This window comes from Sciurus vulgaris, assembly GCF_902686455.1.
Source record: "Sciurus vulgaris genome assembly, chromosome: 14".
NCBI classification, from domain to species: Eukaryota; Metazoa; Chordata; class Mammalia; order Rodentia; family Sciuridae; genus Sciurus; species Sciurus vulgaris.
Window position 1 is genome coordinate 86552652 of NC_136475.1, and position 23391 is coordinate 86576042.

The window sequence follows — 23391 nt, forward strand, 5'->3', positions numbered from 1 at the left end:
GCAGCTGATTGTATTAATGTGTCGTAAGGATAAGTAACATAATGATAAGGAAATTAAATTTAGATTTCTACTTTTGAAAAATGCATACAAACAAAACATATAGACTATTAACCAAAAGACGTGAGTTCATCAATTAGGAATATCTTAATGGGTTAGAGTTTTAATAATATGCCTTTTAAGGTTTATTTTACTTTCACCAGCTATTGGAAGTACTTTTTGCACCAAGACAATATGTTAATGATGGAGAAAATTAATAGCCCAATAACCCTGAGGACATTACCAAGAGTCTCTAAGGGCTTATCCTCCTGTCAGCTCCACGTCTCCCCACTCCTTTCTCTCCAGCATCAAAATTGGAAGGCCTGATTCTGGTGCAGGCAGGAGCTGTCTAATTGCAATGCATTTTCTATCTTTCAAACCAGGTAGCAGTCATCGTTCTTGGAGCTAAAGTATCAGAGAGTAAAGTTAAGACAGAGTCTCAATCAGTTGTCATGGTTTCATCCTGTACAGGAAAACAGCTTAGGAGCAACTGCTTCAAACTGCTTAACGTGCCTGGCACTACTTAGCAGGAGAGTGTTCAGACGGGAAGGAAGGAAGGGAGAAGGAAGGAGGGAAGGGAAGGGAAGAAGGAAGGGAAGGGAAGAAGGAAGGAGGGAAGGGAAGGGAAGAAGGAAGGGAAAGGAAAGAAGCAAGGAGAGCGCAGAGGGAAGGAGAGGAAAGGAAAATGTCTCTGTCCTGAAGGATTACAGGTCATAATGGCAGAAGACCTGACATGTAACAAGAGGAATTATAGAGTTTTAAGTGAAGCCCCAAGAAAGCTCAGAGAAAAGCTCAAGTACTTTACAGAGAAGACAAACAGATGAAGTCACATTCAAGCAGGTACAAATGCAACAGGCACAAATTTCATTGCCAAAATTTCTCAGGTTAATGAAGATATGACTTGCTTTTTTTTTTTTTTCTACAACTAAACTTCCCTTTGGACTGACCATTCTTCTTTGGTTTAAAAAAAAAAAAAAAAACATAAATTCAAAAGACCATCAACCACTCCTGGCTTAGGGTTTTGTCTCTTGAGAAACCGCTGGAACAATTCAACGTTTTCCTCCCCCTCTTCTCCTTTCCTGAGGATGTGCTTTTAGGTGGCCAAATTCCTAATCCCTTTCTGTTAGTCCGCTTAGGTTTGGGTGTGTGTGGGTTGGGCAGTACGTATTATCCAAGCACTGAGAAGACAGTGGCCCAGCAGAGCAGGGATCTGTGGTGACAACTTCCAAGGTCACATCCTTCTTTAACTGTCACTCCCTTCCTGACTGAGCTTTCCTCATGCCCAGCTGTTCACAGCGTCTTCCCCAGCTTCATCCCAGTGCCCGTGCAGGAAGGCTGCTTGGTCTCAGAGACTCTGTACCCTCCAGAGCACTTGCCCCAAAAGCTCTGTGCTCTGTGGAGCTGCCTTCAAGCTCAGTTTGAGGTGGTGCATGGAGACATGAGCTGTGGAGACACTGGAGGAACCAGTCTTCCTGAACTTGATTCCCAGCCCCACCTAAACTCCCCTCTGTGGTTTCAAGCTAGTCCCAGTCTCTCTGGGCTTCATTTCTCTCAGCTTTGAAATGCTCCCAATGGTTTCTGCCACCTCGAGTTGTGAGAAGGGAACACACTATGTATTCAACAGGCCTGAAGAGCATCCGCACAGAGTGAGCACCTTGTAAAGTCACTTGTTATTTATTACTGCTATCTCCAGAGGCATTTTTCTCAGCAATTGCTACTCAAGCTCCATGGGTTTTAATTTTATATGGTTTTTCAATCTGTCCAAAATACATTATGGACAACTAAGATAATCAACAACAGTTGGGTAACCAAAAGAAACCAGGCAATGTTAATTTATGGTTAGGTTATATTAGGGAACATTTTCATTTTCAGATAAACAGCAGACTCTAAATCCTCATTCTTTTCTTAAAATTTGCCTTCTGCAGATTTTATTTTTTAGTTTGGTCTCTGCTCTGGTAATATTTATCATTTTTCTTCTATTTAAACTAATGGCATAAACATGCTCTGGCTTTCAGAATACTTAACTTTTGTCTCTAAAACAAAAACAAAAACTACTTGCTTCTCCAAAATAGTCTGGCTCCTCTAAACTCTGATTTTAAATCCTTGAATTTCCTGTGGAATTCAAAGCCTATTTTGACAGCCAAAGATTGGATATCAGCGTGTTATTTCTATCCATACCTCATGCAAATCTATGCTGAGGAGGTGGATGCTAGTTACAAAAAATGGGGAGAATAAACAGGAATGAATAAAGAAAGAAAAGAAAAAGAGGACCTTGAAAACTTTACCTTTGGCCCCTCAGCCCCCACCTTGGACCTGCCATATGTCTATGCCCACTGTGCTGCTCCTGGGAAGAACAGTCACAGTGTCCCAGTCCCTTCTGGTCTGCTCTGTGCTGAGTGGGTGACCTTCTGCCAAAGCCCTGCCCTCTCTCCCATCCCCGCTACCCCTCCGGGCTCTGGTCCCCACACCCTATCCTGTCGCCTTCAGGCTGGACAGGGCAATGGCTGCCACTCCTGCCAGCCCTGAGGGCTTCCCCACCTCTATAGCTTCCCTATAACTTCCCCAAGGTGTTGTAAAGACCTTCTCTATCAAAAACGTCTTGGTTGCCTATTGCCTGGGTCCTTTCTCTTCTGTCAATAGGACAATCGGTGATACACAGGTGATTGGAAACTTCGGGAAGCAGAGTGACAGTAAAGGAAAACATCACAGTTCTCCACTTTTTGTTCCAAAAACAATGACAAATACTTATCATGTTCAAATTTTTAAATAAACACCAGATAAGTCACTAAACTCCCCATTATGGTGGCAGAATGGAGGGTACTAGTATGAACTAAGGTAATGATAATTTAACAATATTGAGAGGAAGAAAAGGAAAGCAGAGTAAAAATGCTAATATCCTGAAATACTAGTAACTCAGGAGGTGAGGCAGGAGGATTCCAAGTTCAGGACCAGTCTGGCACTTAGATGGACCTTGTCTTGAAATAAAAAAATAAAAGAAAAAGGGCTGGGGATATAGCTCAGTGGTAGAGAGCTCCAGGGTTCAATTCTCTGTGCTAAAGAAATAAACAAACAAATAAATATTTTGAAAAATAAAAGAGATCATTTTCATAATTGACATTAAATGGACTGAAGGTATGTATGTATATGTATGTACACATATACATATATACATATTTATTATGTTAGAAGTATATCTGTATATATTATTCAAAAGTTATGAAAGTAATCAAAGGAGGACTAAAACAGTGAAATAATGATCTTGTAAAATGAGAGAAAGGAAGCAGAGAGAGGCATTAGTAAGCTAAGCCCACATCTCTTGTTGGGGAAGTGAATTAGTCACTTCTAAATTTAGCAAATCAAGAAACAAAAATTTAGTTGCTATTTAGACTTGTGGAATTAATGACCAGGACAATGGTGAATGGAACCAGGACAGAGCAAGCAGCTGCTTCTGCAGGGAAGGGATGGTGGGAGGGATTATGACTTTTCACCTGAGCTCCTGTCCTCTTTTAGGATATGATTTTTAAAACTGCATACCTGTGTTAATTTGATTTTGACATCTTAACATCTATAAAGGGATCATGAGGCCCAGGCTATTCTCCTGTCATGTGTTCACCCAAGCTGGGTCACAGACTAGTATTTAGGAAGCAACTGCTACTCCTGTCTGGAAAAAATTTGGGGTAGTAGAAATATGGATTCAGAGCATCAACCTAGTATCTCCAGCATAACAACATGGTCAATACTGACAAAGATAACAACTGTCATTGATTAAGCATCTAGTTTTTGATAAATATTGGTCAATGATATAAACATGAATTCTGTATTCATAATATCTATGTACTGTTTTAAAATCTTATAGATTTTTAAAAAGCGACATTGGAAAGGTTTAGCTACTTTTATAAGGCAGCATAATTTCACTCTATCTTTCCTTGCCATTAAAATATAATCATATCTGCTTTGACCAATCAGATTATTATTCATCAAATATCCAACTTTTTTCCCCTGCCCACATCCGGAGACTATTGAAAACTGAAGTTAACATTTGACTTCTTAACATCTTTTGGCTTAGTTTCTGGGTCTGTTGTCCATGTGCAGTTTAAGACTCTTGTCTTTTGGATCCTGGACCCTGAAGTCACAGTTGCTGTGCCCCAAAGAGCTCTCTCTCTCTCTCTCTCTCTCTCTCTCTCTCTCTCTCTCTCTCTCTCTCTTTCTCTCTCTCTTTCTCTCTCTCTCTCTTCCTGTCTCTCCTACCTGTGAGAAGGCAAGAAGGCCTAGGTCACCATTTCCTCCTTGTCTTCCGTGCACCACCTGAGAACCATCAGATAACCAGAAGGAGGTTGAGGATCAGGTCTACCAACCTCAGAGTTCCCTTCTCTTCAGATTCTTGGACCCTTGGGTCACTGTTACTGTGTTTATTTTTATTTAATTCAAACAGCGATTTTGTGTTCTACTCTAAATAATTTCCTTAGAAAACAGATTACTCTGGCAAAACATTTTCTTTTTATTAGACTCAAAAGTCTCATGCATTTTAGTGGGCCAGTTCTGAGTTAAAATATATTGATATTTTTAGGGATTATAATAAATATCGTTAGCCTGCCTGTTGTGCTCTCAAAGGCAATTCATTCCCATAGGCAATCATTAGAATGCTTGTTTTCTAATGCATTAAAAACACTGGACCAAAAATAATAATTTTTTGATCTAGTTCATTTCACAAAAATTATTTTGTTATGTTTAGTTATATAATTCATAATTCACAGATTACTTAGAAGTGATTTTTGGTTGTCATTTCTAAATGCTGGGGAAATATTCATTATTTACTGCAAAGAATTAAAATGCAGTAAGGAGCTTGCCCTTTAATCTCCTTTTCTTAATTCCCCAAATTCTCTTGACTGTGAGAAGCACTATGACATCTCACACTTTGCTGTGAGAACTCAGATGTGGTTATTCTTACTGGGTCATCCTGAACCTGAATTAGGATAAATGGCAGAACACAGGCATGAGACATAATCAGTCCGGGTGGACAGTCTGCGGTGTGATATTTCAAATAACTCAACCCCATGGACCCAGCATCGCTGAGCTACGTAGCCTGTCTTCATGGCAGTGATATCTGTGATTGCAAACTCTGACAAGTGCCCTTCTTTCTCTACCTGTAGGGGACAAACTGAGTTGGTCAGTCCTTTACAGAAAACACTTGAGAAATATTGTTTCATATGCAGTGATCCAAGAAGCTAGTTTTTAAGAGATGCATGAGTACAAGAGGTAAGAAACCATGTGAACAGTATTTTAATACAATATCTAATATTAACTTAAGAATGGGAAGGTACTGATATAAATGTTTCCATTTGCATGTTTAAAAACGAGAAAGATAAACTCTAAAAATATTTAAAAGTTGCCTTAAAGAGGAACAGGAAGGGAGAAAATAGAATGAAAGATGCAAAGAAGAGCAGCAGCTAGACTTCCTTGAATATACATTGTGTTATATATCTGATTTTGAACCAGTGAGAATATTTTACATAACAACAAAAATTTAAATTTGTATTTTATCCCTAAATTTACAAAAATGTAAGAATAAACTAAATATGATTGCAGTGGTTTGAATAAATGTAAACGTTGAGTAAGAAAGTAAAATATAAGAATTGGTGAACATTCTTAGTGGGATATATTCTGGGGAAAAATAAATCCGCACAAAAACTTCATTTTTTTCAGTCACCATATTGAGGCATGATAGTATTTTTCTTATCTTTATAGGAATAGTTCAGCTAATAATGGGAAAAGAGTAATAGAAGTATGAATTAAGATATAAATGCATTCTACTGCCATGTACAACAAATTTAAAAAATTAATTAAAAAAAGATATAACCATTTTACAAAACCTGATTAATTAAAGAATCTAGGTATTGTTCATTAAAACATGAGTTTCTAGATATGTGCCTCTTGATGGGAAAACACAACACCCCCCCATGAAAGAGTTTTATAAAAAGAAAAAGTTCAAATCATAATATCAAGCCTCTAGACCCAATCATGAATTTGTCAAAGAAAGCCAGTAGAATGGGACTTATGTTTAACACACCACAGGATAGAATAATCAAAATCCAATCAGTGAGAAAGTATAAGACACTGACATGATTTCAAGAAATACATTGCAAGGGAGAAATAATAGTGAGGGAAGTGAACCTATAAATTAAAAGACTGAAAAATCATATCAGCCAATTATAATATACAGTTCTTCATCAGATCATGAGTAAAACAACCTACAAATAGAATGAAATATTTGCAACAATTATGAAACATTAGGAATTGGAATTTTGACCAAACATTTGATGAGATTATGAAATTATTATTTCTTACACATAAAAATGGCATTTTGTAGACATCCAGATAAAATACAGAATATCTAGTTATACTAGAACTTTAGATAATCAAAAGAAATTTCTTGAGTAAGTATATTCCATGCAAAATGTTCTTTTTTATTTGCTAAATGGGTCAATTCTAGTATTATTGAAAACATTAATCCTTATTTTCATGTAAAAATACATATACAAAAATGCATAGAAATGAAATAATATACTGTCTGAATTCGCAGTGGAATAATTTTGGTGATAAAAACACAGGTGTATAAATATAAACATGCATAACCATTCGTTGTTAACTGTTAAATCTGAGAGGTAGATACAGAGGAGGCATATCATGATATAATTCTAATTGTGTGCCTGTTTCAAATTTTTCAAAACTGCAAGTTAAAACAAATGTAACTTATTTTCAGGCTTTACCAGCAGGTGAATACAAATGAGACAAAATAGCACTAATATCTACATGACAGTGTTTTGAGCTTCCACCTGAAAAATATCAGAATATTGACTCAGAATCCTCCATATTTATTTTAGTTTCTTTGGGAACGTTTCACACGTACTCAGGATGGTTCTGATCACTCCTTGCCAGGGCAGCAAGCACCCATCTTGGCTACCAGCACCACCCACACAAACAGAGGCCTGGTGGCCTCTAAACTCTCTGCTCAGAGCTGTTACTCTGCAACCTACATTCTGGAAGGGTTGAGAGGGACATCAGGAAACTCTGTCCTACTTTGTAACATGGGTCCGAAGAAGCATTACCTTGACTTACTGTCTTTCTTAAAATAGCCCATTTAGTTCTTATACCTCCCTGTTTTCCTCACTGAAATCAAAGATCAGCTGCTGAGGCTGAGAAGGAAGCTAACTTCCAACTCCTTTATCATTTTCATCCCTCCTTTTGAGGTCCCCTTCACCTTTAACCTTCCTCCCACCCTAGTCCTTTCCCAGAACTTGTCCTGAACTAAGATGAGTGGGGAGGGTTGTTCCAAATAGGGAGCTGCTCCAACCTTACTAGTATATGGGGAAAGAGAGGAGAGGTATGCCCAAGGAAGCACTATGCATCAGAGGCTGAGCTGAGACTTGAAAATCAAATCGATCGTCAGTTCTGCACACTACCCTCTGTAGCTGTTGGCCAGTGGGGCAGGTGAGGGGTTTCCTACTCTTTAAAGATTACATTAAAATTAAGAACTTCCATAGTTCAAAGCATGCCATAATCAAGGTGAACACTAAACCCCAATTCTAAATTCTGTGATGAAACCTAGCCTCTGCAGGGACTTGGGTCTACACAATTGGAGCAAGATGAGCACGATCCCTGGAGCAAGTGCCAGTGCCTCTCTGGCTCAGGGCACTGGTTCTTGCTCATTTTATTGGCAAAGGGAATTAATACAATGGTCCTTTCCCAGGCCCCTTGGAGCTCACCAAGCATAGATGGAGTAATGTTGAGTGCCCTATAAACTGGAGTCCCGAACATTGCATTTGGATTAGTCCCTCTGTGCATCATTACCCAGAAGTGGACTGCTGGACATGAGCTCTGAGCAAGGCTTCCCCACCCAGCAGCACTGCCTTAGCTGTCCTGGTGGGAAGCCAGCCAAGAAGCTGACGCCGGCAAAGTGAAGAAGGAGATGTGTGGACTGTGCAGAAATGCTTAGTGTGAGGTGAGGGGTTTTAGGTGCTTGGCACCTTGAATCTTCACAACCACTGGTGAATGACTAGGTAGCCCTCATCTTACAAATTAGGAAACCGAGATCCAAGGAGGCAAAACACTGCTCACAAAGCAAGAAAAACAGTTTCATGAATATCTCATGTCACACTCAGAGCAGATGAGATTGGAAGGAAAAATGTTTGTCCCCCAAAAAGGGACTTGTCTCCGTGAGGTCACTCAGAAATGCTGATGGAGTTCAGGCCTGCAGACAACTGGGCCCCCCTTCCTGGCCTGCTGCCCCTCCATCTCCTCCATCTGCAGGTCCAGGCTGCACCGCTGGGGTTAGGCCATCTTGCCCTGGGGCCACAGTCGGCTCCCAGGGCCCATCTAGAGAGATGCACCCTAGAACATGCTCCTTCCCAGCTCTGATGTCAGCGTAAGCCCTATTGGGTATTCTATCTATTCTAAATGGCAACTAAAAGGTACACATTACCCATGAAAATGGATCTGACACCATCCTGCTAAATAGTTTACCTCTCCCTAATTCCCTCTGTAGTATCCTCTCATGGTCCAGAGGGTATGTAATCCTGAGTGAAGAGGCAAAAATATATATTTGGAACTTTAACCAAGTATTTGTAATTCTTTTTTTAAAACAATCTTTATTTTTTGGTTCATTGAAAGATATAGAATGGTGGGATACATTGTTATGTATTTGTACATGCACACAACAATTTAGTCAATGTTATTTCTCACTACCTCCTTTTCATTTACATCCCTTCTCATCTTCAATGGTTCATGTTTTTCTTAGTGTATTATAGTTATGTAGGGTTTGCTTTGACCTATTCACAAATGCATGTACATGCATAACAGTGATTTTAACAGTGCAATTCACAATCACCAAGTTATGGAACCAGCCTAAGTACCCGTCAACAGACAAATAAATAAAATAGTGTATATATACACAACGGAGTCTTACTCAGCACTAAGGAAGAATGAAGTTGTGTCATTTGTAGCAAATGGGTGGAAATGGAGAACATCATGCTAAGTGAAATAATCCAGATTCAGAAAATTAAGGGTTCAGTCTTTTCTCTCATATGTAGAAGCTAGAAAGAAATAAGAAATAAAAAAGGAAGGGGCAGATTTCATGAAAATAGAAGGCAGAACAGTGAAGTAAAGGAAGGAAACTGGTGCAAAAGGGATCAAAAGGGACCAAGCTAGACACATGGATGAATATATCGCAGTGAACCACTCTTCGATGGATAAGGATAGTGCGCCAACCGAAAAAAACAAAAAATAAATAGAAGGAAGACCAATAGAGTAGAAAAGAGGAGAAGGGAGGTAAAGGGAAATTCTGGGGATAACAATGGGGTTGTAATTCTTTTAGAATTAATCAGAACTTCTTTGTCCCTATCTCTTGGTAGAATGGGTGGAATTTTATATTTTTGCACATCAGGAAACTGAGGCAGGAGGATCAGTCAACTCCGTGGAGTCCTCAGGACCACAGAACTTTTTCTCATATATAATATCTTTATTTGTGCAGACAGAATTAGAGAACCACTTAAGACATGATATAAAATGAAGACTCTGTGCTGATATCATCTGGGACTTCTTTTTCGCTAGAGGAGGACAGCCCTGGACACCACAGGAACCCCTCTCCACTCCATCGTCGCTTCTCAGGCAGGCCTGGGTGTTCTGCTCCTAACGGCCAGCACAGCGCCCGCGCCTGCTGTTGTTCTGGATGGAAGCAAGGAAGGGAGGCAGGCAGGGAGGAGGGCAGGAAAAAGGAACTAGGGAGAGGCTGTTGGATAAATAATGTAGAAAGTGAAACAAAAAAGTACTTACAAAACAAATAAACAAACCAATAACCATCAGAACTACTTGGAAGCAAAAGTGCTGGCAGAAGAGACAAATAAGCCAAAGTAGGCGAAAGCTTAATGTTCAAGAAAATTAGACTCTGGGATTTCAGAATTGCCTTCAGGATGAAAAATACCACACAATCATATTCCCTCCAGGCGGTGTTGTAAATATCAGGGGTTTACTTGTAGACTTTCTATAATTTTCTTTTATAAAATTTACATTTTAGTCTTATTTGATTCTCTGTCTTTGGGATAAATGTCAGGTGGTTTTGTAGTTGATGACTGCAGTGAACTGTTATTGTATCTAATAGCCCTCTCTAAAACATACACCGGAACACACACACACACACACACACACACACACACACACACACACACACACACGTTACTTGTGCATGGCAGAATGGGAGAGAAAACCTTAGTTGTAAAAAAGTCAAATGATCTCTGTGTGCTCCCTGCCCCTACACTTAAGAGTCCCTTTAGAACATTTTATTTGCAGAATTAGGACCATAATATTTATGTTACAAGAAAGCTATATGGAAATACATGCTTATTCAGTCTACAAATATGAACCGAGCATCTGTGTCCCAGGCACCGGGCCAGGAGCTTAGGTGTGCACACAGGATCCCTGACTTCTTGGATTTTGCATTCTTGAGGGGAAGACAAAGCAAAAAAGAAACAGACATGCATTATAAATAAAGGGAGATTATGTTTAATACAAAATAAACAAGATGTTTTCATAGAAAATAATAGGAAGGCCTCCTTTAGGTGGTGGAGTCATGTTAAACCCCTCCTAAGAGATAACATTGAATCTGAAACCTTTGGTGTCTGATAAGGAGCTACAGAGGAAAAAGACTCAGGCAGGGGAGCCCCAGGGCTGGCAAGTGCATGGTGATAGACAAACAGAGTGCTGAAAAGCAGCAGGTGAGGAGCAGAGTCAGGAGGGGAGTTCAAGAAGAAGGTCAAAATCAGACCATGCAAGGCCTGGTAGAAGTGAGAAGAGTTGGAACTTCATCCTAAGGGGAAGGTGAGCCTGAGAAGTTCTTTATTGACCTACATTTTTTTAATAATTTGACTTCAGTCTGGAGTATGGCTGGCTGAGGAGCAACAATAGAATTTGAAAGACAGGTTAGGAGGTAAATCATATAAGATTAGGCCCAGAGGATGAGGCATGGGCGAGCAGGAGGCTGGAGGAGACTGTGCACACATTTCTCAGCACACGGACAAGATCTGATAAAAGATTGCACCCTGGGGGTGTGAGGAAGAACCCTAAGATGCTTCCCAGGTCTGCTTTGGTTGATAATCTGGCCACTTGCTGAAAATACTTGACAAGGAACAGGTTATGAGTTCCCAATCAGATAATGCATACCTTGTATGAAAAGCACTTAACACTGTGGCTGACATGTAATGTGCTTTCAGCGGGTGGCACTACAAGAAATGCTTCCATTATCTGATAATTCCGGCCCATTAGTTACCCTTGACAACCAATTACAATTTAAATAAAATCTTCCAAAAGCATTTTCAGTTTCCTGTTTCTGTGCCTTTATCGTTCACGGATTGTTTCAGATCTATATATTCCTAATTTTAAAATCCCATGTGGTAATGAAGGCAAAATTTTCCATCACAATGCTTCCCTTTTTATTTTAAATAAACATTGCACACTACAGTGCAACTATTTTTAGCTTTCCAAGGCCACACTGAGCCACTCTGGCCACCCGCAATAAAAGTTCTGCCCGGCCATGACCACAGGTCAGTGGCCTAGTCTGATGGCCTGTGACTGCAGAGGCCCAGCACCTGAGCAACAAAAACTGCTAGCTTGTACACAGAGACAGCCACAGGCAGACACTGGGCTCGGCCCCTTGGTGAAGGGCAGACCTTGGGGCGGGCAGGTTGCAGGTTACACACTTAACAGCCATCCACGTAATGGTGAGTGGATTAATCTGGCAACTATCTTTCACAAAATAAACCAAACAGGGATATCGTATCCCTTCAGGTTTTTAGTTATGACAATTTTTCAGCAGAATATAGGAAGAAGCCTTAAAGAAGAGGAAACATTTATTTAAATTGCATAATATTCTGTTGGCTGGAGGTTGGAAATGCAAGCTATATCATATACTCATACCACTCAGGTAAGGTAGTTGTTATCCCCTTATGAATATGAGAAAAAATACAGCTTTCTGTGACAAGGTGCCCAAGGACAACCCTAGAAAATGGGAGAGTTGGGATTTGAATTCAAGCCTAAACTAAAACTCCATGATCTTTATCACTGTGGTGTACAAACTTCCAAAAATTTTTCCGATTCCTTTTTATTTCCTCTTATACTGTACAACATATTTCTTAAATATAATTATAGTTGTCCTGTACTCTAGAACCATACTGAGTGTAATTTAATTCCTTAAATAAATGTGAATTATTGTTCAAATAACATTGGCTCCTTCATAATTAATACCTAAGCCTACTTTAGTTGGTATATAAAAAAATGATGGATTAGTCTGACAATTTTCTTTACAACATAAACCATAATGTCATCTATCCTTAACCTCAGAGAGTCATGCTTTCTTTTTAGAGATCACAAAACTCTTGCAATAGCCTTTAACCAAAAATAAAGTTTTATTCAGGGTGCATTTGTCTTCCTCTGCATTATTTTATTTCAAATATATTAAACACAAAGTGCTAATCAGACACATTGCAAATGATGATTTCATCAAGCAACACAGCAGAGGAATAAATAGAATATTAATAGAAAATTGATTTGACTTTTCTTCAGCAGATACAAAGGCCCTTGTGATGAAAGGAAAATAAATATGCATTGCCATCCCAGTTTTAGGAAAAAGACAAAACCTAAAATTGGGACACAGTGAACTGTAGCAGAATGACCACAGATTCTTGCAAGCCATCTATTCCATGGCCACGCTCATCATTCAGCTAGTTCCAATAGAAACAAAGATCTGTGTTGCCCAATATATGTGTGTGTGCGTATATGTGTGTATAAATATATGTGTATAAATATAGACATATTTACACATCTCCCTGGTGAAAATACCTTATAGAGCCCAGCACAGTGAGAGCCTCTCCAGGAAGAGAAGTAGCAGCCCAGTGTATTTTAAATTTTTCTAAAGTTATTCACTTTTCATAAAACTACAATTGCTCACCAATTTAAGATTTCAGTAACACGAAAACTACACTCAGCTTAGAACCAGTTATTGCACACATACGCATTGTAACAGCTTTGAGATCTACACACTTGTTTTTAATCTCTTCCTGTAATTTTCCTTTCTATCCAGTGAACTCCTATTTACCTTTTTAAGAATCCAGTCAAGAGACAATTTCCATTTCCAACAAAATGAAGATGCAAATAGAAATTCAGCATCCTCCAGTCCTTAGTACATCTAAGTTACCAGACTACTTTTGAACTCCAGACATTTGAAATGAAGCAGGTCTATAGAAAAGTCTAGAACACTGTCCCTTATAAAATACTGAGATAGATGTGGATGTTCAATGGATGAAAGAAAAATTTTCAGTTGCCTTGGTCAAAGAAAATAAATTCAATACATTGATAGCGTAGATCTAACTGACTTTAACGAGCAATTCCTGAACGAGGCAGCATTTTTATCATTATTGTGCAATGATCTCTGCACAGCTGAGTAGAGGAGGCAGACTTCATAAATAGGAAAGAGCCGGAGAAGACAGACACAAGGCTGAAAAGCAGGTGGGCTCACATCAGGTAACTTTAGATCACCTTCTGGTCCCTTTTCTCAACTGGGACAGTGTATTTTCTGAGGTGACTTCGCCAACACTAGAGGTGTACTTGGAGGTACACGGATGACTGACTGCCTCAGGAAAATTTCTACAGTGAAAGGGAAGTTGAACTAAATGGTCCATGACCCAGAGTTAGGCAGATGCCAGAGCAGTTAGCTCTTGGGAGAGGAAAGGAGGAAATACTCTCATCTCAACAGTTCTTTGTGGCTGGATATTTGGATTACACTTGGAGGAAGTCTTCAGAGTCGATTTTAAAGTCATTAGGAAGTAATTTCATGACTTCGATTAATCCTTGTTTCTCTCTGTTAACTTGCCCTCTTCTGATCACCAGGTTTGACCTAAATAACATTTAGCCATTTATTGAACTTAACATAAATCATCTTATGGTCCACAATTCTTTCCACTGTTAATACTCAAAGAACATGTACTAAAGATATGCACAATCATCAGAAGTAGTGCACAACCTTCCAAGGTAGCGATTTTGACTGGGGCAACACTACCTTGCAATTCCTGGGTATAATTCAGTCCCTTATTTGTGTTACAGTTGGTGCCTTTGTAACAACAGCGGTCACCTAACACTTATGTAGTACTCCATAAGTTATGGAGCCCAGTCATAGACATCACATCACTATGGTTTGATTCTCATAAAAACTTGGAGGTATATAAGATGGAGACCATCATCTCCATTTTCCAAATAAGAAAAAAAAAAAAAAAACAGAAAAAATGTGACTGACTTATGATGAACACCTGAGTCAAGACCAGAACTCCTGAGTCCTGAAAAGGCATTGTGACTTGGTGTTTAAAAGCATGGACTCTATCACTCTGCAATGGGATTCACTTCCTGGTCCTTCCTCTTTTTAGCACATGATATTGACCAAGTCATTTAACTTCTCCGCCCTCAGCATCTTCATCCTTAGCATAAGGGTAATAAAAAGCCAGCAAAATGCTGTGCAGATTATGTGATGAAATCTAGATTCTGGTCAGTCTGTGGTAGTGCTAATACCTTCGACCTGCTATCATTGTGCTCTGTGACCACAGACGTTTGGGTATCTACTCTGCCAGTGTGAGAAAATATGCACACACAGAAATTGGCTCTCAGATCCTGGAAGCAGTGTCAACACTCCCATGGGTCTCAGCCCTAGTCCTGGCAGGTACCACAAACAGGTGACTCTTCTACCCAAAATACAAGGAGTCCTTAATAAAGGAAAAATCGTAAAATTTCATCAAAAAACTTCAAGACCATGATGGCAAAAACGGGTAATCTAACCACGTTGAAATTAAGAGCTTCTATATTTCAAAGTCTGCCAAAATCAACACAAAAATATACTACTAACCTAGGGAAAAATAGTCAAATGACTGAAACAAACAACTCCTAGAGATAGTTTGAAGACCATTAGCTGAGAACAGTCATCACCAAATCTTGATAATCACCCACAGAATGCACTTTTAATTATCAGTAAGTACGAATACTTTCTCAGTTAATTGAAAACACTTAAGCAGCAGTTACAGCAAACCTTGGTATGGGTGAGGCGAACTAAGAAATCTCACACCTTGCAATGGGAATACAATGAAGTAAAGAGCAGTGTGCCAGGAATTTCGCTCCTCAGTGTCTAATCTAGATGAATATTTGCACATGTGCACAAAGTGACATCTTTGTACGTTTGTAGCTTTGTCATGATTAAAACAAGGTGCATAAAAGCTCAGATGTTCTGCAATAAAAGCGTACAAAACTAATTTTTCATTTCTTTTTACAGAAAAAAAAACACTAAAGAGAAATTTGAAATGGAACTTTTAGGTTTAATTTATTCACAGAAAAACAATTTCGAAAATGTGATGTTGGTATAGCATGGGATGTGGGTGTTAATCTAATTGTGACCATTGTCATGCAATGCATACATAAATAAAATCATCATAGGCTACATCTTGCCTGTGTATAATCTGTTTTTGTCAACTATCTGTTTTCAGAAGTGAAAAAGGAAAATATGCAGTTAAATGCAAGTTGTTGCTGGGGTTGTAGCTCAAGGGCAGGGCATTTGCCTAGCATATGCAAGGCCTTGGGTTTAATTTGCTGGAACACAAAAAATAAGAAGAAAAAGAAGGAAGAAGAAGAGGAAGAAGTAGGGGGAAAGCAAACAGAGATTGATGTGGATACAAAACATAAACTGAAAAAGGTAAAAAAAAAACTGTATCTGGACTATATAAAAGTTCTTCAAGTTCATAAGAAAAACTTTCTTTTTTCTTATTGTGAGGGGACGAAATTCAGGGCCTCACACATGCTAGGCACCACTGAGAAAGTAGTCATGTGGATGCACTTTCATATGTAAATAATACAATTCAAGAAGAAGTTTAAAGGATGTGTAGAATAAGAAGATGAAATTTATGGGAATTTTAAAACTTGGAAACAACACTAAACATGGTACACATAGATGTAATAGTATAAAACATGCAAACATTCACATCAGCTCCAGGTTGTCATAATTTGGGGGCTAAAGTGAAAACTATTGGTTGTGAACTCATAAATGCCTGTTCATGTACCCTGTTTTAATGCTTTGAAATATTGCATAGTTCCAAACTTTCTTTTTAATGAAACTGGTAAGAAATACCCGGGGGTCAAAAGTTGAAGGACACACATACCCAGTGGTCTAATTCACGCTAGATGGAGTTGCCTTTCCCTGGTACCCAAAAGTAGGGCTCTTCCCTTCGTGGCCCCTTCCTCTGCTCAGGAGTGGTCGGGCTTTGTTACCACGCCATCTCTGTAGAGGGATCCATTGCCCAAGGATGTTGTCACCAACTGGAAGCCATATCTCCCATTTATGAACCTGTTTGACAAAAATCATGTGAAGAAATAATGGTCTCAGTCTCTGCTTTTACATTAGCAAAGCTGAGACTGGCAAAATTAGCAAGGACCAGAATAGGAGGCTTCGGGCCTCTGGAGTGGGTGATGCGGTGGGTGTGAAGGTTTTCTGCCACTCAGACTCGTTGCTCTCTTCCTGTGCCAATTTAGCTGATGCAGCACCTCTACCTGCGCCAGGAGCAGTGGCCGCCTGGGGCATCACTGATTATGTGGGGGCTCAGCAGCCTGAAACCCAAGGTCAGGCAAAGCTGGCAGCCTTCTCTTTCATCTTCCACTGCCTGTGCAACCTAATGGAAAATAGTTTAGAAACAGGATTTTTTTTTCCTCCTATGTTTCCTTCTGGTTGGATGTGAGAGCTTTATTTCTTGAGGGGGAAAAAAAAAGGTTAGATCTTTGAAATCAGTCTTTTTATTTAAAAAATAATATTCTGAATGATATTCTGCTTTATGGAGGACTTGTTAGATACTCTTGCCCTTAAAAAATTGAATTGTTAGCCTCTTGTTAGAATATCTTGCACAGAAAGCCCTTTCTGCTCAAAAACAGGAAAGACACTTGATGATTGAACAGCGAAGGTGTCACATCCATGGCCCAGGGGTGCCAGGACAGTAGAATAGGCTGCTAAGAGGCCAAAGAAAATGCCCAGAGATGACAAGTGATTTATGGGGAAAACCTGGAAGAGATCAATGACTGCTCCAAGAAGAATTTGGCGGTGACAGGTTGAGCTGGCCTCACCTCCGCCCCTCTTGGTCCTTGCCCAGCAGTACCTCCATCTCCTCAGGCGTTCTGCCCAGTGGTGGTCAGTGGGTGAGTAATACTTCTCCTTTCCTCAATGCCCTCACTTCTGCCCCTGTTGCCACTGAGAGAAGCAGCAACGTCCTTGGCTCACTGAGTTGTTTATCGGACCAGCACACCCACCAGAAATTCGCCTTCCACAGACGACGTGACTTGTGCTCATTCCCAGTGCGCATGAGCAAAAACCAGTGTCCTTCAAGATGCTATGTGTCTGGACTTCCCAGCCCAGGCTTGCTCTCACCGGTCCCTAAACTTGGCAAGGTTTTTGGGAACAGGAAGGGGGCATTCAGGGACATGGTGTTCTATTGTCCCCTTTCCTTTAAGGATGGTACAGAAGGTAGGTTTTGTTTTTTTAACCATTTTTCTTCAATCTGAGGAAAGTTGGTAGAACTAGAAAGAGGGATATTGGGTGAGAATCTGGGGCATATTAATACGGCCACCAACACTCATATCCAGGATGTGGTTGGAGCAGAAAGACCCAACAAGTACACAGATAAAAGATTTTTTTTTTTTTTTTTTTCACTGTGTGGGGTTCTAAGAAGCAGCTTTATTGAAGTATAACTTGCATACCACAAAGTATACATTGATTATATTAGTAAATTTGCAGAGTTGTAGAACATCGTCTCCGTTCACTTTAAACATTTTCATCACCCCCGGAAGGCTCCCTCGTGACCTCCCATGGTCCACTGTGCTTCTTGGGCCTGCCCAGGCCACCCCTGCCGACCCCCTCACTATGTGTTTGCTCTTCCCCAGATCACGTACCTTGAATCGCACAGTCTGGCTCTTGCGTGTCTGTACTCATTCACTTTAAATGTCCTCAGGTTGCTCCATGGTGCAGCATGTATCCTCAGTCTGTTCCTTTCTACTTCTGAGTAATATTTCATGGTATAAATACACCACATTTTGTCTGTCTAGTCACCACTTAATGACTTTGACTTGTTTACAGTTTTTCACTGATATGAAGAACTATGGATATTTATGTACAAATCTTGGTGTGAACACATTTTTAAATTTCTTTTGGATAGCGATGTAAGAGTAAAATCTGTGGATCAGATTGAGTGTGCAAATTTAATTTCTTAAGAAACCGGGACTTCTTTTTCAGAATGGCTGGGCCATTTCACATCCCAACAGGCAATGGAAGAGGGTTCAACTTTCTCTGGGTCCTTGCCAACACTGGATCTTGTTAGCCTTTCTTCCTATGGCCCCTCTCGTGGTGGTGACTTGGCATGGCACTGTGGCTCTACTCTGTGTTTCTTAAATAACTAATGACATACTTGCCCACGTGTGACGTTCCACCCAGGCCCACTCCTCAATCATAGTAAGTGTCCTTATCCAGCCTCCTCCCCATGTAGAACTCTTGAGAAACTGGTCCTGTTCTGATGAGAAACTGGACATTAATACTACACTTTTCACTTCCTGCAGGTGCTGGGTAATTTCTTTCCTGCTGCGCTCACTGTTTCCTCTTGGTCTTGGTTGTCAACGGTTGGCCATATCGCCAGGTATAGAGATTTATGTGCTTCTCTTACTTGTGATGTATGTGATTCTTAAATCTATAGATGAATATTTCTCATCAGATTTGCGGGATCATCAGCCCTTGCTTCTTTAATTTTCCTGCCTCGTTCTCTCTTGCTGGCGCTCCTATACATCTTCCCTTGTCTACGCTACATTTTCTTTATCCACTCATCTGTTGACAGACACCTAGGCTGTTTCCACTTCTTGGCTATTGTGGATAATGTTGCAGTAGATCTGTGAGTGCAAATATCTCTCTAAAATTCTGTTTAAATTATTTTGGGTAAATGTTCAGAAATGGGACTGCTGGATCATCTGATACTCGTATTTTTAATTTTTTGAGGGACGCCTATAGTATTTTCTGTTGTGACTGCGCCATTTTACATTCCTGCTAATGGTGCATAAAGATTCTGCTTTCCCCACATCCTCGCCAACACTCGTTACTTATTTTTTTTTTTTTTAATTTTTGCTTTCCTGTGTCCTAACAAAAGTAAAGTGAGATTCATTGTACCTTTGATTTGTGTCTCCCTGATAGTGAGGTGAAGCATTTTCATATATCCATTGATATGTCTTTTCTAAAGAAAGGTCTTATTAAGTTCTTCACCTATTTCTAGTCAGGCTGCATGTATTTGTTGTTTGTTGCAGAACTGTAGAAATTTTTGTAACTTGGCTATTAACCACTTAACAGATACATGACTTGAAAATATTTTCTCCTCTTCAGTAGGTTTTCTTCACACTATTGAATTTTTCCTTTCCTGCATAGAAGCTTTTTTGTATGATGTAATCCCACTTACCTATTTTTTATTTTGTTGCTTAAGATTTTGGTGTCGTGTCCAGGAAATCATTATAAAAATAATTTGTGTTTCTACAAACTGACAGAGAAATCTGAAAAGTAATTTATGAAAACAATTTTATTTATAATAGTATCCAAAAGAAAAAAGTTCTAGGAATAAACTTAACCAAATACATGATGACTTGTACACTGATAACTACAAAATATTGCTGAAAAGAATTAAAGAAGATACAAATAAAAGAGAAGATATGTCATACCCATGTATGGGAAGACTTTGTGTTGCTAAAAGGTCCATACTATCCCAGAGTATCTATAGATTCAATGCAACCCCTATCAAGATGCTAATGACTTTTTTTTTTTTTTTTGCAGAAATAGAAAATAACAACATTCATATGGAATCATAAAGGAACCTGACTAGCTGAAACAATCTAAAGAAAGAAGAACAAACCTGGAGGCCAAATACTTCCTAACTTGAAAAAATATTATAAAACCATAATAATTGAAACAGTACAGAGCTGGAATAAAGACAGACCAATGGAACAGAACAGAGAATCCAGAGGTAAGCCATACTATAAATGATCTTCAACAAAGTGCTAAGACTACCCTTGGAAGGGATAGCCTCTTCAACTAATGGTATAGGGGAAACAGGATATCCATATATCCATATCCAGGACAGAACTAGACTCCTGTATCATGCCATACCCACAAAGTCAACACAGAGTGGACGGAAGGCTGAAACATGACTTGAAGCCACAAAACTCCTAGAAGAAAACAGGAGAGACCCTTCATAGCACATCTTGGAAATGATTTCTTAGCTACGACACTCAGTTTGGGTTTTTGCCTTTGAATAATTTGCAAACTCTGGATTTTACTTTTCATTGTTTTTCTTATCCGTTCGTTTAGTTTTGGGGGAAGGAGGAGAACAGACTCTCTTCAGTGATCTGCAAAAACTGTCATAAAGGTTGCTTTTGATGTGCTCTGAATTCAGTGTATTTCATGATCACTTAGAATGGGATCATAGGGTCGAATCTGTTCTGGGGCTCAATAACACGGTTGTAAGAATGATCTTTACCAAACTCCACTCCTTCGTTAGCTGCCACCAATCTGTCCCCAAGCCCTATCGTCTTATCTCTTCAATATCTTTAGGATTTAAATGTTGCCTTCATTTCCACCTCTTGTCACACTGCTTTCCACTTTTCACTGTCTCTTCCCTGGACTATGCGAAGCCTCGCTCCGTCAGCTTCCAGCCTCAGAGCGCTCTCTTCTTGCCACTGCACCTGCTCCTCATCCACCCCCGAGGCAGCTCAAGAGCCGCTCCTCGCTCTCTTGCCTGTGGTGCCTTTCCTGACTTCTTAGCATCCTCAGAGAAGCTTCTCTTCTCTTCCTTAGGCCCTGTGTCACCCACCCCTGCAGCTTGTCCTGCACCCTCTCTGCACTGGGCCTTGGCTTATGATCTTTCTTTTGTCTTTAATGCCATTAGCAATCTTTGGAACACCTCATCCTTGAAGATGCTAAGTCGCAATGGCTTCCTGGCTGCCCAGGACACATGTGTACCCTCCTCATCCTGCACCATGAGCACTTATACGTCTGTAACGTGGCACTTGAACACTGTTGTGAATAGGGCCCGACCTGTCCGTCTTCGCCACAATTGTGTCAGCTGCTTGATACCGCCCTACTCCTCTTCTTATTCATGCTTCTCAGCATGTGGAACGCTGTAGACATTTACTCTATCCTTAATTAAGGGATGAGGTAATGAGTATTTTTATTTAGGGATGAGCGAGTGGTTGAGTGAAAGATCAGGAGAGTCTAGGAATGGAAAAATTTTAAAGAAAGTAGAGTTTTGAGGGTGTGCCCATCCCTGGTTCTTCCCCTGCCTTCTGACACAAGAGAAGCTGATTGCAAAGGCGATTTATTATACCCGAGCAGGAGATGCACTGACAAGGAGAACGCATCAAGATGAAAAGATTTGATCACAAGAGCCGGGAGACAGGCTCTTTCATTAGGAACTTTTCACTTGACAGTAGCAATTTTAATCATAATGTTTTCTGACTCAGGGATACTTCTAAATGTTCTTTTGTGCGTATGTGTTTGCTTGCCAGGGTGAAGCACTTGACTTTTTAAAGAACTTTGCTTCAAGGAAAGAAACCCTGTTGCAGCAGAGCCATTATATACTGGCTTTTCCCTTTAAATGGAATTGTGGGTTCAGATCTTAAATATAAATTTTTTAGACTTTATTTTAAAAGCCCAGTGAATTGCTCAGATTGTTTTCTCCACTTGAGTCTCAGATCCACTAGAAATGTAGCTGTGCGAGAGCATTAAGTGCATCGAAGTTCCACTTCCTTTAAAAAGACAAATGAAAGAATGAAGAATGAGAGGTTCAGAGCCAAAGAAACAGATCCCAAACCTGAGCCAAGATCTGTAAGCATGCACTACAGGTCTCCCCAGGAGAAGTGGAGGGGAGGAACGATTCCTCGCTCGCTGCCCATTTCATGACTGAGGTACCTACAGCAGAATCCAGATCACAAATGCATTTAAGTTTTGCACGAAGCAGGGGCCTTCAGAAATGAAGATCTGAAGAAAAAGGACCCCTGTGTATTCTGGCACGCAGTTTGATAGTTGTGAAGTTTGGGTGGACAAAGGGGTCTGGATAATGGGAATGAACTGGGGACGTTCAGCCAGGCCGAGTGCTCGGTTCTCTTTTGTGCTGTCTCTTGAGAGACAGGGATGCGTCTCTCCTGTAGGTACAGGACAGACTCTTCTCAGCGGAGCATCGGCTGACCTACTTCCGGGGAATGACAGAAAACTCTTTTCCAGGGTTGATGGCATGATTCAGCAGAGAAACGCAGGCAAGGTCAGAGAATCTTCCTGCTTCTGCAGTTTCCTCAAATGCCCCGGTGCCGTGTCTTGAAGCAGCATACTGTATTACTTTTAAAACTCATTTACATAACCAATGCCTTTTAAATATAAAGTGGTGTGATTTTAAAGACCTTTAATGAGTACAAGTACTCTTTAAGTGCAACTTTTTAACAAAACTAAGCTTCGCCCTCAGTTGTTTTAAAATGTTATTCCTCAAAGCCCGTCTCTCCTCGCTGGTCTATCTCAGATCGAGATGTTTTAATTAAAATCTTCATTTCTAAATGTCTCTTATCCCTCTAGAATAGTTGTTCTCAAACTTATTAAAGGATCATGTATCTCTTGGTGGCTCATCACAAGGTGTTTTAATAATGAAATTAAAATAACTATATAATCTGCCAGGTAGTATCTTGGGATATGTAATGCAGAAGAATAACAGCAAGTGCCAGAAGCATAATAAAATTTCGTAGAAGAAAAATGAATAGTGAGAAATTTCTAACCATCAACTGCTTTCGGTTTTTTGTTTTTTTATTGTCCTTCCTGCGAATGTGCCATTCTCTAAGTTAAGCAGTAAAACTCCTTGGGTCACTGTTCGGAAGACCTGGGCTCTGAAGGAGTCAGGTTCAGACCTCAGTTATAAAGACATCTACAATGAAGAATAACTTGCTATAATACTCAGAAAGCATGTTATTTCCAAGTTCATTTCTCAGATAACTTGAATCATATCAGTTAGTAGGCGTACTTTAGGACACATGTTCATAAGAAGGGTGACTCTCAGTTATGTGACTTTTTCATAGAGACCCAGGAAGAAAGCAAGTTTAAACTGCATGTTTATGAATAGATGAGCAGCTCATGAAAGCACATCTAACAGATCTGCTATGGCAGATCGGGACTGTCCCTTAAAAACTCATGTGTTAAAGGCCTGTTCCCCAGTACAGCAGTGCTTGGCGGTG